The 16,251-nt window shown below is 45.4% G+C and overlaps 1 long non-coding RNA gene across 2 annotated transcripts; it reads left to right on the top strand.

Annotated features, from left to right (window-relative positions):
* Positions 1-2,693: 2,693 nt before the first annotated feature.
* On the top strand, positions 2,694-5,615 carry LOC114234051 (uncharacterized). Of its 2 annotated transcripts, none has more exons than XR_003620250.2 (4): positions 2,694-2,849; positions 3,662-3,813; positions 4,532-4,640; positions 5,175-5,615. It is a non-coding gene; the product is annotated as an uncharacterized LOC114234051 (long non-coding RNA). The 2 variants fall into 2 exon arrangements; XR_003620248.2 differs by having other exon boundaries at positions 4,339-4,640.
* Positions 5,616-16,251: the final 10,636 nt, after the last annotated feature.

The following is a 16,251-nucleotide window of genomic DNA, read 5'->3' as shown; positions in this document are numbered from 1 at the left end:
CCTATTTTATGGGTACCAACTGGCAAATTCATGTTTATTCAGTTGAAGTATCTCCTCTTCTGAAGATGTAACTCCACAACTCTCATCCCAGGGTGAATTAAGTGTCCTTCCTCTATGTTCCCACCACAATCCATCCATATCTCAATCATGCCACCTGTACAATAACTGTGGTGATTGCCTTCTTTCCCCTCTTGCCACTAAACTCGCTCCATGTGAGTTACCAACAGACAGGAGTCATAATCTCCACCTGTTTCCTGGACACATAGCTTAGCACCTGACACATAGAAACCACTAAACTATTTGTTGAATGAAGGAAAAACAAAAAGAATATGAATTCCTAGAGTGCTTGTAAAATGGGGATAATTTCGCAAATATAAATGGTTATGTGACTACAATGCAGGGAGTGGGGGAGAGACAGAGTCCCCTCAAATGATCCCCTGCCCATTTTCTGTCTTAGAAAAACAACAGCACAAACTTATGCATAGGTATTTATTCATTCATTCATTCATTTACTTGCTTAACAAACATTTCTGAGTGTCCATAGTATACCAGCTACAGTCCTAAGCACTTGCTTCAGAGAGAAAGTGACATTTCAGCGGAATCATGAATGCTCACCAAACCTCGATTCCTCTCTCTGGGCACAACACTAAAGTACTAGGAGTGAGAAGAGAGGCCCTATAGGCTCTTGAATGTCTTACTAAGGAGTCTACGGGACACAGAAGTTGAATAAACTAGGGACTATTTGTGGTGGGATGAGTTTTTTCTCTCCCTCCCTCCCGCTCCCCTTTTCCATCACATTCTTTCCTAAGTGACTAGAACCCACTAAAGCTAAGGTAACAATGGGAAAATGGTTGGTCATAGATACTTCGCCAAGGGCTTCTTTTCTCAATGCCCTCACCCCACAATACCTTCCCTGCTCCAAACCCCATTAATCAATGAAACTTCATAGCACCGAAAGGCTGATCGTTTCATGGAGATCTAAACAAAAAACATTCAGCCCCTAGGACAGGAGGCAATAGCACCAGTGGGATCAAAGGAAGGTTGTAAAGGAGAAAGAGAGAATTCAGAAAAAAAAGAAAGAAAGTGAGAAAGAAAAAGAGGGTTTTCTACCAAGTACAAAATCAGCTCACCCAGGCTGGGAAGCTGGTCCAAAGAGGATGAGACATACATGGAGCACACAGTGTAAAATTGTCCCAGGATTTTAGAACAAAGGCCCCCCCCGCCGCCCCCCGACTCATTGAATAAAGCACAGAAACATCTAAATTCCTGGATTGGAAGAAATGATTCAAATCTGAAATAAACAACTGCATTTTCTGGACTCCTTTTACAAGGGTTTAAACTGTGTCAACTTGCTTAAGCCGGAACTACCCTTCCCAAGATTTCTTTCCCTGTGTGGTTTTATGTTGGATTGACCAAAAAGAGGAATTTGGACAAGACTTGGAAGGTAGAAGTGAAACAGAGCTATTACTCTCTGAAAATCCTCATAACCACACACAGTGGCACACAAACACAGAGACACTGCCGGGTTCGTGTCCTTGCCTCTTGTGTCTAGCTCTTCCTCCTAATCGCTGGCCCTGCAGAGCACGAGAGCACCAGGCCTGCATCCTGAGCTGACAGAAGACCTACAGAGGTGAGCTATCCATAGACTTCCCACAGCTCTCCTGGATGCCACTCTAGCAGCTGCAGCTGCCTGGCTTCCTAGATCCATCCCATGTTCTGACCCTGTAGATCCATCTACCAGGGCTTGATGGGAGCTGGTTAGTGACTTTTCTCTGATCCGTCAGTCTGGCTTCCAGGACTTTACTTTCCCAGTTTCTACCACAATTTTTATATTCTTATGTCAGTAATACCCTAATGGTTCATCTTCTCTGATCAAAGCCCTCCAATTCACCTTGCATGTGCTTGGATGCCCAAAAGGAAGATTATGTCACTTGTACCGCTCTTCCCTTCTACTAGTAAAGGAAAAGGTTACCTATAAGAACTACAGAAATGTGAGTTCCAAGTACTTCTTGATAGAGGTCTCCCCAAGAGGGGGTGGCTTCCTACTGTGAATTTACTGTAGACTGAAAACTGACTCTCAGCTTTTCAAGCTTAGAAACTTGCTTCTTTCCCCGCTTTAGCATACTAGGTTAAACTCTATTGAAGAAGACTCGGTCAGGCTCAGTAGACACTGAAGGAGACAAGAAGGTCTTTAACAGGGCCTATTAATATAGCATGAGAAATAGAATTATTGCAGGCCCCAGACATTTGTCTCTTCAAAGCCCTGCACTTGCAGAAATAGCCATACAGGAAGCTAAATGATAATCAGGTTGCTGAGGAGGGATATGTTATCAAAATTAGAAGAGTTAAGAGGAATATTGAGTGATGAATAGCATCAAGTTATGATAGACATATCAACCCCACAGAACAAACTGGCCTGTCACAGTTGTAGACAAGTGTGTGGCTCCATTCATCAAGGGTACAGTCGTAGCCATAGGCCTTCTTCTCTGTAGTAGATTACAGTCTTGGCCCAGTGCTTCACCTCCTACTGTATCCATACGCTTTGCCATGACTTTGAAATTCCTTTCACTCAAGAAGTGGAATATATTCCTCTACCCCTTGATTATGACTTCAGACATGTGACTTGCTTTGGCCAATAGAATGAGATAGAAGGAACAGTGTTAAAGTTCTGAGCTTGGGCCCGAGGAGGCCTCACATATTTCTGCTTGCCCTCTTATGCTTTTGCCAACGCCATAAGAAGAGTTTGCCTGGGCCAGCCAGCTGGTCCAAGAAGGATGAGGGGCATGGAGCAGAGTCATCCCAGATAAGCCCAGACTAGATCAGCATGACCCCAGCTGATCAGCAGACAGGTGAGAAGTAATAGATGATTACTGTTTTATGCCATGGTATTTTGGGACTGTTTGATATGCAGCAGTAGTTACCTGAGATACCCTCCAATTATGATTTTCTGGGATGATGGGAGAGGTGCTCTTACCCCATTGTGGCCCCAGAGTTCTAGAGCAGCATGCCCAGGATTCTCCTGCCAAATCACTAGGAGGCACCAATTTGGGCCAATGGTAAGTTAGAGGGTCATCTTTGGACCCTCAGTAAAATTCTGTTTGACCTTTTCTATCCTTTTGGTTAGATATAAAATCTAAATATTGTTGCAGCAGAGGGGAGAAAGATTTAAAAAACTCTTCAGAAGGCTACTTCTGAATATTAAGGGCCGTTTGCAAATACAACTCTAAATCACTATCTGAAAAAACACACATACATAAATCTGAAATCTATCATTTGTGTTTTTTGCTTTTATCAGAGTTTTAGGAAAAATAATACACCCAACAAAATCCCCAGGCAGCTTAGGATGCCAAGACGTTCTTCCCTTCTCTTCAAATCTGCTCCAAGCCCATAAGGAGAAGTCATGAATAAATGTGGTTGGCAGATGACCAAATGTCCAAAGACATATTTTTATGACAATTGTATCTTAATCTGTTAGTTTGAAGTATGCATTGGTCTTTATATGAATTAGAAGCATTGTTGGGGGTGGGGGGGTCCTCAAAACATTGTATAATCCTATTTGTTTAGACATTCCTTCTTTCCCCACCGCTCCCTGCCTTTCCCTGGCTTCCCCCCACCCCCTTCCAGTTTGCGAGGGACTGATGATGTTGGGATATTTTTTCAGGAAATGTGGGAGGTCTGCAGTCCATTTCCTACTCGATGTGGGCTTCATTTACGAGAAGAACAAACCAACAACAACAATGCAACCCTCTTCCAGCTCCACTCCACAGCACCCCATGCCCTGGCGTTGAATGAGCTGTCGCATCACCCTACAAGGTGACAGCACTCCAGGGATGGGACAGGGGCGGTGAGGGCCAGCAAAGCACACCCTTCCATTTCTGAAAAACATCCCCTCAGGAAACAATTTGGCTTTTCCTGCAAAACATGAACTTGCTTGGCATTCTGACCAACTCATCACCCCTGTTCATCTCACGCTGCATGCCTGATTAATAACAACAGCGAGTCCAAGAACATAGTGAATACAGCTTCAAGAGGAAAGGGGGCAAGGAGAGACAAACAATACCCTCGCCAAACAACACGCATGCGCACCCCCCCCCCCCCCACCACCCCAAACATACAAAGCCACTTGTAAAGTGTTGAGAAATACAAAATGCCTCAATCAAAAACCATTTCACTTTACTGGGAACAGGGTTGAGAATGACTTCCTTTCTCCCATCCAAATATGTTTGGCGTGATAATAGCATTCATTCTTCATTGGCCTATCACATGCCAAACACTGTTCATGGTCCATACATACAGACTTACTTAATTATGGTAGATATCATTATCTAAACTTCACAGAGGAGTAACGATCGAGGAGCCAGGATTTGAACCCAAGGCTGTGTGTGACTCTCAAGGTCAAGCTTCTTTCATTGAATCACAGCAGTTGTTTCTACATAAACTCAATTCATTTCTCAAGGCTGATTGAAATCATCATCTCTCCTGTGAATTCTTGACTTGTTCTGAAGAGAACTCTGATGGTTCCAAGTAACAGAAACCCACTGAAAGGAGTTCAAGTAAAAGGCACAGCATGGCATTCTCATCCCAGCCCTGACAAGGGAGGGGAAACAGTCGAACATCCAGGAATGCAGGAATTTGAACAGGTGGGCATTAGGAAGGGCACAGCCCCTAAGGCAGCCCTGGCACCTCCCAGCCTCTCATCTCAGAGAGGCCACTTTTCTCTGCGCACCTGCACATCTCAACCAGCTTCTCTGAATCTCTGGTCCCTCAGAGCATCAGTCTGCCCCCAATTCTGCAATGACTTCCTTTACTGCAAATCTACTGGACCTTTGAGCTCAGGGCCTACCACCTAAGAGTAACAACTGCTGTGACTTTCCAGATCCCTAGGAGCAGAATCCAGTGGTCTCAGCTTATATTTTTTAGTTGAACCACAAGAGGCACAGTTTGCTGGCTGGTCTATGGTTGGGCTCCCCTAGGTCCACCCTGGGCCAGACAGAGGTAGCTGGGAAGGAGAGGATCAAGCTGTCCCTGTGGGTGGGGAAGTACCTTGAAATTCAGTAAATGCTCAGCTCTCATTCACTCCCCTTTCCTTTGGAGGGCTGATTTATATACCTGGTGTAGCCCTTGATTTTAAGTAGCCCCAACCGCTCTTCAACTGCATTTTATTTATTTTCTAGGTTCCTAGAGAACCACATCTTCAGGTCATTATATCTGCAATGCTTGGCCGAGTGCTGAGAACACAGTGGACATTTACAAATGATTTGTTTTACTAGACAAAGTTCACCAAGGGGCAGGACAATGCAGATGATCAAGAAGAATGTCTTTATTCTTTCCCTTGCCCACAGAAAGACCAGCAGAACTATAAAGAGAATATCACATGCGATCCACAAGTCTTTAACCTCAGTGGCTTAACTGGAGTATATGTTGAGAAGGAAAAGAATTTGACCCTGAGCACATGAACTCTGAAGTACCTTCTGGATCTTGCTAAAAGAGACATCCAGCCAAAAGCTCTGAACCTGTACTAATATTCCTAGAGACCATATTCTTGCTCTGATCCCATCCCTTTATTACCCATTTAGAGACGTCTACTAGAATTAAGATAAATGTCTCATATGCTATTATAGTGGTAAGCTTGATTCTGTTCTCATTTTCAAGAGAAAACAAAGTAAATAGTTACAATACCTTGGTATTAAATCACTAGGAAATTACTAGCAACCCTGTTACTATTGGCATTGTTGTTGAAAACTGTTCATTTATGACATTCTGCTGCCCAGAGCCGAGATGACACTAACTACATCAATAAGGATGTTTTCAGCCACAAATAAAATGCCCAACTCAAACGGTCATAAAAATAAGGAAATGTATTAGGAAGTGTGGTGGTTTCAATCATGTTCATAATTCTTGGAATTTCCTCTCTTCAAAGATTGGGATGTCCTCTCTCCTATATGTAGGCTAACCATAGTGCCTGGTTGACCAGGAGAGTGCTGTGGAAATGACAGAATGTGGAACCATTGGAATATGACATCCAAGGCCAGGTCATAAAAAGCAATACCATTTCTGCTTGGTTCTCTTTGGATGCTCGCCCTGGGAATCCAGCCCCCATGCTCTGAGGAAGCCTAAGCAGTTTGTGGAGAGGCCCACATGAAAAGGAACCAAGGGTTATGACTCTCAGAGCTGACTGAGCCCGTCCGTGCCAACTCTCCCGTTATGCGGGTGAGCCATCTGGGAAGTGGATCCTCCAGACCCCAGATGACACCTTGTGGAACAGAGACAAGCCTTCCCCACTGAACCCAGCCCATATTGCAGATTCCTGAACTAAGTAATGTCAACAAGTTGTTTTAAGCTACTAGGTTTGGGGAAGGTTTGTTATACAGCAACTGATAACTGACGTGACTAGCCTAAAAGGAAGTCCCAGGTAGATGAGACGTCAGAGTCATTGATCCAGCAGTTCAACCACTTTATCGTGGAATGGTTTCCTTCCTTTTGCTCTGTCCCAGGTTATGCAAGCTTCATCCTAAATCTAGTTGCCTTGTGTTTGTAGAATGGTGGCCAGGGGCCGTCAGAACTGCCTCTTTCAACTCAGGTGAGGGGTTAGAATGAATTCCCCTGGGCCACTCTCAAGAGAGAAACTTTCCCAGATACTTGCAAACCTCTCCTCATAACTCTTTGGCCAGAACTGGGTCACATGCTCATTCTTGAACAAATAACTGGCAAAGAGGATTAGATCATGTTTTGACTAATCAGGCCTAACTAACGCTTAAGTTGAGATTAATTTGCCAAACGATATTGCTGCTTGTGGGATAGAATAGATATTGGAAAAGACACTTCACTGGTGTAAGACATTTGAAAACAAAGTCAGGTGAATGGAAAAACCCTCAGCGTGTGGCCAGCCCTGGCATATACTAACTAGGAGAAGATTCACAAGATTGGGACTATCCTGGGTAAGCTGTACAGGATCTAACTTTGTATAGATTATGAAGGAGGTAGGAGAGATAGAAACATCAATGATGAGAATCATTCATCGGCTGCCTCTTGCACATCCCCCTACTGGGGATCAAGCCCACAACCCGGGCATGTGCCCTGACTGGGAATCGAACCGTGACCTCCTGGTTCATAGGTCGACACTCAACCACTGAGCCATGCTGGCCAGGCTGCCTGGCACACTTGAGGAATGGTGAGAGGGTCAGAACAACGGGAGCAAAAGGAAGAGAGGGAGAGGGGTAGAAATTGAGGTCAGAGGAGCACAGGATGGGGGTCAGGGTGAAGGAGATAGCATAGGCCATTGTTATTTGCTTTTACTCCAAATAGGCCGAGAAGCTGTTGGAGGGTATGGAGTAGAGGAATGGCATGAACTGATTTAACATTTGTGCTCCAGCTGTTGCATTGAGGATAAACTGCTGGGAGCAGCAAATGTGGAAGCAGAGAGACTGGCTAGCCACTGCCCACAATGGAGGCAGAGAGGAGGGTGGCTGGGACCAAGGTGGTGGTAGTGAAGGTGACGGGTTCAATGATATAACGTACGCAAAGAAACCGTCATCCCCAGTAGATGCTGGCTCGTATTGGAGGTACGGCATTCTGAATCCCAAGACTCATTAAGAATTGATTGGTTGGTGGAATGGCAGACCTAGGTGAGTGATTACAAGTTGGAGAGGCAACGTCAGGATTAGAAAAGAAACTTTTTGAACATTTGGCATAGATCAAACGAAATGAACTGGAATTGAGGCAAAACAAGAGAGTTCATGCTCCCCCTCATTGAACTGTCTGTTTGGGCTATTTTTAAAAATTACACACACACACACACACACCACCACCACCACCACCACCACCACCAGCCCCCCCCCCCCACCCACCACCACACACACCACACACAGGAAACCCTGTGATCCAAAAGCTTGTTGAAATGCCACCTGTGCCCAGAATCCAGCCTGACCTTGCACCACTCCTAGATATGAAAGATTATTTCTATGGTCGTACATTTTTTGGTTTAACAAACGCAAGAGGCCATGAACTCCAATATCTGAAGCAAAACGTGTTAAACATCTGGAATCTGGCTCAAGTTTCTCCTGTGGGATGCATTGTTTGCGCAAACTTTTATTGAGTAAAAAAAAAAAAAAAGAGAGAGAGAGAGAGTAAGGACTGGGTTTCAAAATAATCATGTAACCTAGTAAGAACATTTCTCTGAGGCCAGAGTAAAAATCCAGAGTTCTTCAAACCCGTTAGTAAACAATTTAAAACCAGGCTAGAAACCGGGTCCTAAAACACAAAGTGGTATCTAAGTGGAATGAACTTAAGTAGCCAGAGCGCGCGCTCTGACAAGACAGCTAGTCCAAATGAAGTGGGTTTTTCCAGGCTGCGGGCTGACGCTCCCAGCCCCTCCAAGAAAGGCCCTGGATTTGCAGGCAGGGCGCTGCCGGCAGTTTAGGGCAAGCTCTGTCACTTCAATGCAGATGATCTTCAGCAATTTCATGTATCTCTGGGTTTGATTTGCTTTTTACCTATAAAAGATGGAAAGAACAATATTGCTCCACAGGTCTTAGGAATTCACAAGCATAGAAAATAGAAATAAGGTGACAGAATGTTTAAAAGCTCTGCACCTATAGACACATAGAAGAGGAAGAAATACAAAGAGGGAGAAGGAGGATCGGAATGTAAGAGATTGTGGTTGCAAGACGGAAAAGACCAAACAAGCTGAATGAGGCTTTTAAATTTTTTAAACTTTTTATTGATTGATTTGAGAGAGAGAGAGAGAGAGAGAGAGAGAGAGAGAAACATTGATTTGCTTTTCTACTTATTTATTCATTCATTGGTTGCTTCTTGTATGTGCCCTGACCAAAGATAGAAGTCACAACCTTGGCATATTGGGATAATGCTCTTACCAACTGAGCTACCCAGCCAGGGCCTGAACAAAGTTCCCCCCCCCCCCCCAATTGATTTTAGAAAGAGAGAAGAAAGAAAGAAAGAGAGGAGAGAGAGATATATATTGTTTCACTTATTCATGCATTCATTGGTAGCCCGAACAAAGCTTTTAAAGAAAAGCTAAGGATGGTCTTCTGGAATGTTCCTCAAGTGTGGGACGACCTCTTGTACTCCTTTAGTATCTCCCCAAAGTGTCCAGGGCAGCATCCACTGACTGACAGACGGACACATTCCTCTCAATCTCCACAATCCATACCCCGAGCATTCTAGGGGTGGAGTGAACAGTATCTGCCCCATGCAGTGTCGCCAAAAATTGCCACCACTGTCACCCAGAGCTGTCCATCCTATGAGTGCTTCCTCATGATCCTAATGAACTTCAAAGACCGGAGCACCATGTGGGAACCCTTTCTGCTTCTCTCCCAGGTCCTTAGACGGCAGGGGCAGCAGTTCGTTTCCCCCTACAGCCTCTGAAGTCTTCCCTTTTCCGATGATGGACATTCTCTCTCTACTCTGATTTGACTTGCCACATACTTCTGGCCTCTTTGTGGTTTTTGGTGTCCATCATAGTGCCACGGTTGACCTCACTGAATTCCCATGGAAGTGGTCTAAATTGGTGGATGTCCTTTCGTACAAAAGGGCAAGGATTGAGCAAATAGCTCTCAGACCACTTGAGATGCAAGCAGCTAACAGGGTTTAGGACTGGAAAGATTCTGTGGTCTAGAGGAAAGTGAGCTCGACCAGGAATCAAGAAACCTATATGTCAGTCTACCACTGGGTGACCTGTAACTAGTCCACTCCCTCTCTCCAGCTGCAGATTCCTCATTATAAACAGGTGATTGGACCTTGTGACATAATTTCTAGATCCTTTGATCTGTCATGGTATATTTGGAGGCATTATCAATAAAATTCCATTACAACAACCTCCCTGGTACATCCATAGTGCGCTGGAAGAGTGAAAATGTTGCTAGGAGCCACATTCCCAGTTTGTAGAAAGTGGAGAGGAAATGACCTAATTTCAAGTCTCAGTGAAACAAAACACAATGAAATGAAATGGAGTGAGAAGGAAATTGCTGAGAATGTGCTGAGGGAAGTGGGGCCACTTGGGTTCTGCAAGTTCCAGGAACTATTTATAAACCGAGCTGTGACTCAGGTGAATGGCTTTGTTGTTTGGAACATTTGAGGTTAAGAAAGGCCCGGGGCCATTGCTACTTGCCAGGATAATAGGGAAGGAGAGCATTTCCACACACATCTTATTTCTCAAAACAACGAAGAGGTATCTTTATCCCATTTAATAGATGAGGAAAATGAGCTCAGAGAACCTAACCAACTTATTCCAGGTCACAAACTAGTAAATGGCAGAACTGGGATCCAAATCCAGGTCTATTCAACTCCAATCCCAGTGTTCCCTCTGCCTCCCCAGATTGGCACTAATACCCCAGTTGTCTGAGCCAAAACAGAATTCCTATAAGAGACCAGGGGGTGCACAGCTCATTTTTCTGTTCTCCAGCTCAGGGAACACAGGCATGCTTTGGAATTGAGAGTGATGGCTACCTGGCCAAGGTCCAGAGCAAAGAATTTTTAGAGCAGGGATTCTTAACCAGCCCAGAGCCAGGAACAGAGCAGAAACTTGAAAAATACTTGTTCAGGAGTTGAGTAAATACCGAATTCAGGTTACAAAAGAAGGACCCGAGGCTCAGCAAGGCCAAGTGACTTGCCCAAGGTCAAGAGGGACCCAAAAAAGGTCTCTCTTTTTCCAGAGAGAGATGGAAAAAGAACCAGAGATGCATAGTCTCCCAGACTAGAGATCTTCCCACCGTATCACCATACCTCCTAAGGCCAATAGAAATTTTCCTGAACATTTAGGTAAATGCAGTACACTTGGAGGGGAATGAATGCTAGCCTCCAACCAAGAACATCTATTTGCCTAATGGGTTAACTAGAAAAAGACTTTGCTGTTTCAGGAAGCTAATAGAGAGCATGATTAATGCAATTTTCGGTTTTCATATTAGGCTCTGAGTCATTTTTGTTTATCTTAGCATTTTTTCTTCATGTGTGGTGTTTGCTGATCACAATCAGTGGGGATAGGATCCCTGTCACTCAGGAAGCAATTGACTGACTCCCTCTGAGGGGATGACTGTTCTGGTGAGTATATTTGGTCATTTCGATCAAAGACTGCGTCCTCCGGTTCCTCAGCCCCAAGTAGCCACCCGATCTGCTTCCCCAGAACCACTTCTCACAAGGATCCCCAGGGCTCGGTCCCTGGCCCCAGACTCTCCCACTGAATACATGCTGCTGACCATCCTCACTACCCAATCCACCCAATGTCTCATGGTCACCTCCAATTCAGATATTCTATTTGCCTAAGAGTATGTGACTGTGTGATTAAGATCTATGCATTTCACTATATGTAAATTATTCCTCAAAAAATGTTTTACAAGGTGCGCATTGCCCTAACCAGTTTGGCTCAGTGGATAGAGCGTCGGCCTGCGGACTGAAGGGTCCCAGGTTCGATTCCGGTCAAGGACATGTACCTGGGTTGTGGGCACATCCCCATTGGGAGGTGTGCAGGAGGCAGCTGGTTGATGTTTCTCTCTCATCGATGTTTCTAACTCTCTATCCCTCTCCCTTCCTCTCTGTAAAAAAATCAATAAGATATATTTTTTTTAAAAAAGAAGTGCACATTTAGAATGAAGTTCATTTCCCCCATTACCAAACCTCATCCTTCTGAAGCTCTCTATTAGCTTCCTGAAACAGCAAAGTCTTTTTCTAGTTAACCCATTAGGCAAATAGATGTTCTTGGTTGGAGGCTAGCATTCATTCCCCTCCAAGTGTACTGCATTTACCTAAATGTTCCGGAAAATTTCTGTTGGCCTTAGGAGGTATGGTGATACAGTGGGAAGATCTCTAGTCTAGGAGACTATGCATCTCTGGTTCTTTTTCCATCTCTCTCTGGAAAAAGAGAGACCTTTTTTTAGGTCCCTCTTAGTTCCCTAAGCCTCCACACCCAATAAATCCCCAAGACCAACTGATTCTATCTCCGACAGCTCTCTTGAATCTTTCCCCTTCCCTCCATCTTCTCTTGTCACTCCCATCATCACAGTCACTCAAATGACCATGTACTTTGTGGCAGGCCCTGTATGAGCCCTTAAGTCTATAGTGATGAGCAACAGATAAATAGTGTCTTGAAGGAGTTAGCATTTTAGAACTCCACATGGTCACCACAACCACAGAAGCACAGGTACCATGGAAGGAGCAAATCGCTGTACACGGGAGTGGGAAACAGGGTGGGCAATACAGGCGGAGGGTGTCAGGGGTGGGTCCGGAAGGCTCCTACAGGTGCTGCCCTCCAAGGGGAATGCTGACGGATGAATGGGCATTTGCCAAGTGGGCACAGAGAAGAACTGCCAATGAGAAAAGCTTCAGCAAGAACACCTGAAGGGAATATATAAGCCTTTCAGGTGGGGGATTTGTTTGTTTGTTTGAGAATCCTATCTAATAAAAGAATAATATGCAAATTGACCAACACTCCAACACACAAGATGGCTGCCCCCATGTGGTCAAAGATGGCTGCCCCCATGTGGACACAAGATGGCCGCCACAAGATGACCATCAGTGGGGTGCAGTTGGGAGGGATGAGGCCTGCAAGGGAGGGCAGTTGGGGGCAATCAAGCCTGCAGGGGAGGGCAGTTAGGGGTGACCAAGCTGGCAGAGGAGGGAAGTTGGGAGCAACCGGGCCTGCAGGGAAGAGCAGTTGTGGGGGACCAAGGCCTGCAGGGGAGAGCAATTGGGGGGACCAGGCCTGCAGGAGATGGCAGTTAGGGGTGACCAGGCCTGCAGGGGAGGTCATTTAGGGGCAAACAGGCTGGCAGGGGAGCAGTTAGGCATCAATCAGGCTGGCAGGGGAGTGGTTAGCGGGTGATCAGGCTGGCCGGCAGAAGTGGTTAGGGGCAATCAGGTAGGCAGGCAGGCGAGCAGTTGGGAGCCACCAGTCCTGTATTGTGAGAGGGATGGCCAACTGCCCATTTAGGCCCGATCCTACCGGGATCAGGCCTAAACAGGCAGTCGGACATCCCTCGAGGGGTCCCAGATTGGAGAGGGTGCCGGCTGGGCTGAGGGACACCCCCCCATGCACAAATTTCGTGCACCAGGCCTCTAGTTCATTATAAAGCAGGGGAAAGGGTTGGAACTGGGGCTGGAGCAGTAGACAGGAACCAGACCATGGAAGGCTTTGTCAATCATGTTTGGGAGTTTGAACCTTACCGGTAGGCAGAGGGGATGGTAGGCGTGTTTTAAGCAGGGAGCTAGTCAGCCTTACTCTGTTTAGAGAGAATGATCTCTCGTGTGAACAACTGCAATACTTTTCTTGACTCCTATCACTCCCATTTTCATATACCACTTTCAAAGGGATCTTCCTAAAAATAAGGCCATGTCTCTTCTTTAATTAAAAAACAAAACACAACAAAATAACAACCCTACCATAACTCTTCTGAGCAGACAGCAGAAATTCCCAGACTCTAAGGAAAACTGTTGCTGGAGGTGCTGATTGTTCTTGGGCGGGAGGGGAGGGAGGGGGGGAGGGGGGCAGGCTTGGAGGGGGGACCCGCAGGGAGGATTTCCCTTGCAAATAAGTTTAACATTTATGTAAAATTAAACAGGTTTCCTTTTCATTGCAGGACTTCTCAGAGGCTTTAATTTTCTAATGTCAGTTGTGAATCTTTAAAAAGGGGATTCCGAATTCAGATTCCCCAATCTATGACACAAGTGAGCTCTTTGCTCTGGGAGCACTTCCGCATCTCCACGGGCTGGTGTTCTGTGAAATGACAGTCCCAACTGCAATACAGTCCCAACTCAGTTAGATGACCCTCCCCTAAAACCTGGCCTCGACTTCTGTCCCTCCCTGCTACACTCATGCCCTGCGTCCTCTGCCCCACCACGCCGCCTTCTCAGTGCCCTTCCCTCCCTATGCTCGAGGAATTCCTAATCATCCTTGAAATCAGAGCCAGAGATCAACTGTGCCATGTTGTGCATGGGTGAAAGTTGCAAAGTTATAGGTTAAGCTGAATGAAGGCTACAGTCTATGTACTGTTTGGGAATCATTTGGATGAATAACTCTGTAATCTGTGAAGCGTACAAGCCTACATTTTACAAAGAAAGGTAAGGATTGTTTGTTACTGCCAAAGAGAATCTGGTCTCTAGAGACTGAGCACTGTCCGTATTTAAAGGGACCCCAGTTTTACCCAGCCTGTCTGATCCAGATTATGAGAAGGATATTGATAGCACGTCAAGCCACTAGATACCATGATGGACAAGGGACAAAGGGAGTGCTGGACAGATGTTTTAAAGTGCATTTGTGGGAATGAGTGGGGGTAGCCTGGCCCAGGGAGTCGGGGTGTTGGAATGATAAAAGCCAACCTGGAATAGAGAGATGAGATCAGAAGGAACCCTGGGAGAGTCCTCATGAACAGCCACCAGGAAGACCGGTGTCAGGTGACTGAAGAGAGATGCTTTCTTTTTGAGCAGGGACAACAGGAGAAGAATGATGCCTGGGAGAGAAGAGGAGCCGGAGGGAGAAGTGGTCAAAGCTCACAAACAGCTTGTACTTTGTCCCACGGGCCCAGCTCTGCCTTCACTGGACAGGTCCCATCCCTGACCACCGGCTTCCCACCTTGGGATGGAGATCAGGTGGGGGTGGGGAGACAGTGCAGAGAAGGAAAGAAGCAAGAGGAGAGAAGAAAGGGAAGACATGAGGAAGAGGAAGGGATGAAGGACTCTCTCAAGCCCATGACCTTGCTCAGAAGTGAGTGAGGAAGCCGAGTTCAACTTCGGCGGAGGGGTTGAGGGTGGGGGGGTGGGGGGGTGGGGGGGTGGGGCAACAAGAGCACCAGCTCCAGCCTCAGCCTCCCCCTCTCCTCTCCCTCCTCAGCCCTCCGCAGGTTGTTAAAGAACCAACAAAGGAGGGGCGTGGGGCTGAGTGAGATGTGGTGAAAACTAAGAAGGGCGGCCTTGAGGGGATTCCCCCAAGATGGAAGCACGGGACTGAAGGGAATGAGCGTGAAGAGCAAAGTATTTATCAGCTGAGCATTAGCAGAGTATCCGCTGAGTATCAGCTGGGAGGAGCAACTCCTGCTCCTCCAGGTGCTGTTCCATCTCGACAGTTGCCCTAGTAAATTCCAAAGTTCCGACAGGAAAACAAGCAGGAGGCAAGGGGGGTCTCGCTCAACCACTGAGCCACACTGGCTGGGCCCAACAAATTTAATTTAAAAATAAAAAAAACTCAGAAGAACCCAAGGCACCTGTTCTAAGGTACAGTCACTACCGTGTGACACAAGCCAGTCCTGCAACGTCGAATGCCTTTCAAATAGAAGGGTAGATAGTAAGGATGTGAAAAAAGGCTAGGTTGGAATCAAAACAATTCTCCCCAAACAAAACCTACCCTTAAGTGGCATCAAGCTATCCAATGACTCTTTGGCCCTAAATCGGTATTAATTAATTAATAATCTACGAGACCTTGATAAATGAGTATCCTAACGACCTTGGTGTTTATACAGATATACAATTTACTCCTGCCTTTATTTTACATTATTGTTCAAGAATGTTCCCAATTCCCGAATAAAAGTTTGTCATGGCCTGTTTGTCACTGCCTATAATCCCCATGTAATATACATGTAATCACCACGGTGAGAGAACACCATCCATGACAAGTTAATAGATCATTCCCATGTTGACAACTCTTTCCTCTCCCTGATGGCGTACTTCACCGACGGCTACTGGGGAAGGTTCATTATTAGAAAGCACTAGCAAGTCAAAGATTCTAACTCGGGGCTGTCATCACAATAAAAGCTGCCCAAGTGATAAATCTCGCCTCTATGCATTCATTCCCCTTGTCCTGAAGCCTCTGAGTTATTTTTTAACATATTTTAGTTTTCTGGAATTCTAATGGAGATAGTCATCTGCTGAGTAAAGATCCAAAGATTTGAAAATAAAAACATCAACAAGAAGGAACCATTTGTACATTTGTTTGTAGCTGATGAGCACTGGCCAATTCCAAAATAATGAAGAGCTTTACTAAACGTTGACTCTTTTTTTTTTTTTCTTCTAGAAAAGAATGCATTACAGTACATACAAACTGTATCAAAAAACAATGAAACTTTTCACCTCACGTTGATTTCGTGTTCCATTTCAATGCATTTAATAGTTCTAAGCAAGAGGCATCTTATGTTAAATTTAAAAATGTGTCTATGGAGGTTCATAAGGATGTTGTAGTGTAAAATCAATGACTATTAAAATCTAACCCACATCATTTCTTCGCGCTGCTAAAATGTTCCTATCGCACTGTCT

This window comes from Eptesicus fuscus, chromosome 5, assembly GCF_027574615.1.
Source record: "Eptesicus fuscus isolate TK198812 chromosome 5, DD_ASM_mEF_20220401, whole genome shotgun sequence".
Classification (NCBI taxonomy): Eukaryota; Metazoa; Chordata; class Mammalia; order Chiroptera; family Vespertilionidae; genus Eptesicus; species Eptesicus fuscus.
The sequence above is the reverse complement of the archived record's forward strand: the minus strand, read 5'-3'. Positions and strand labels throughout refer to the sequence as shown.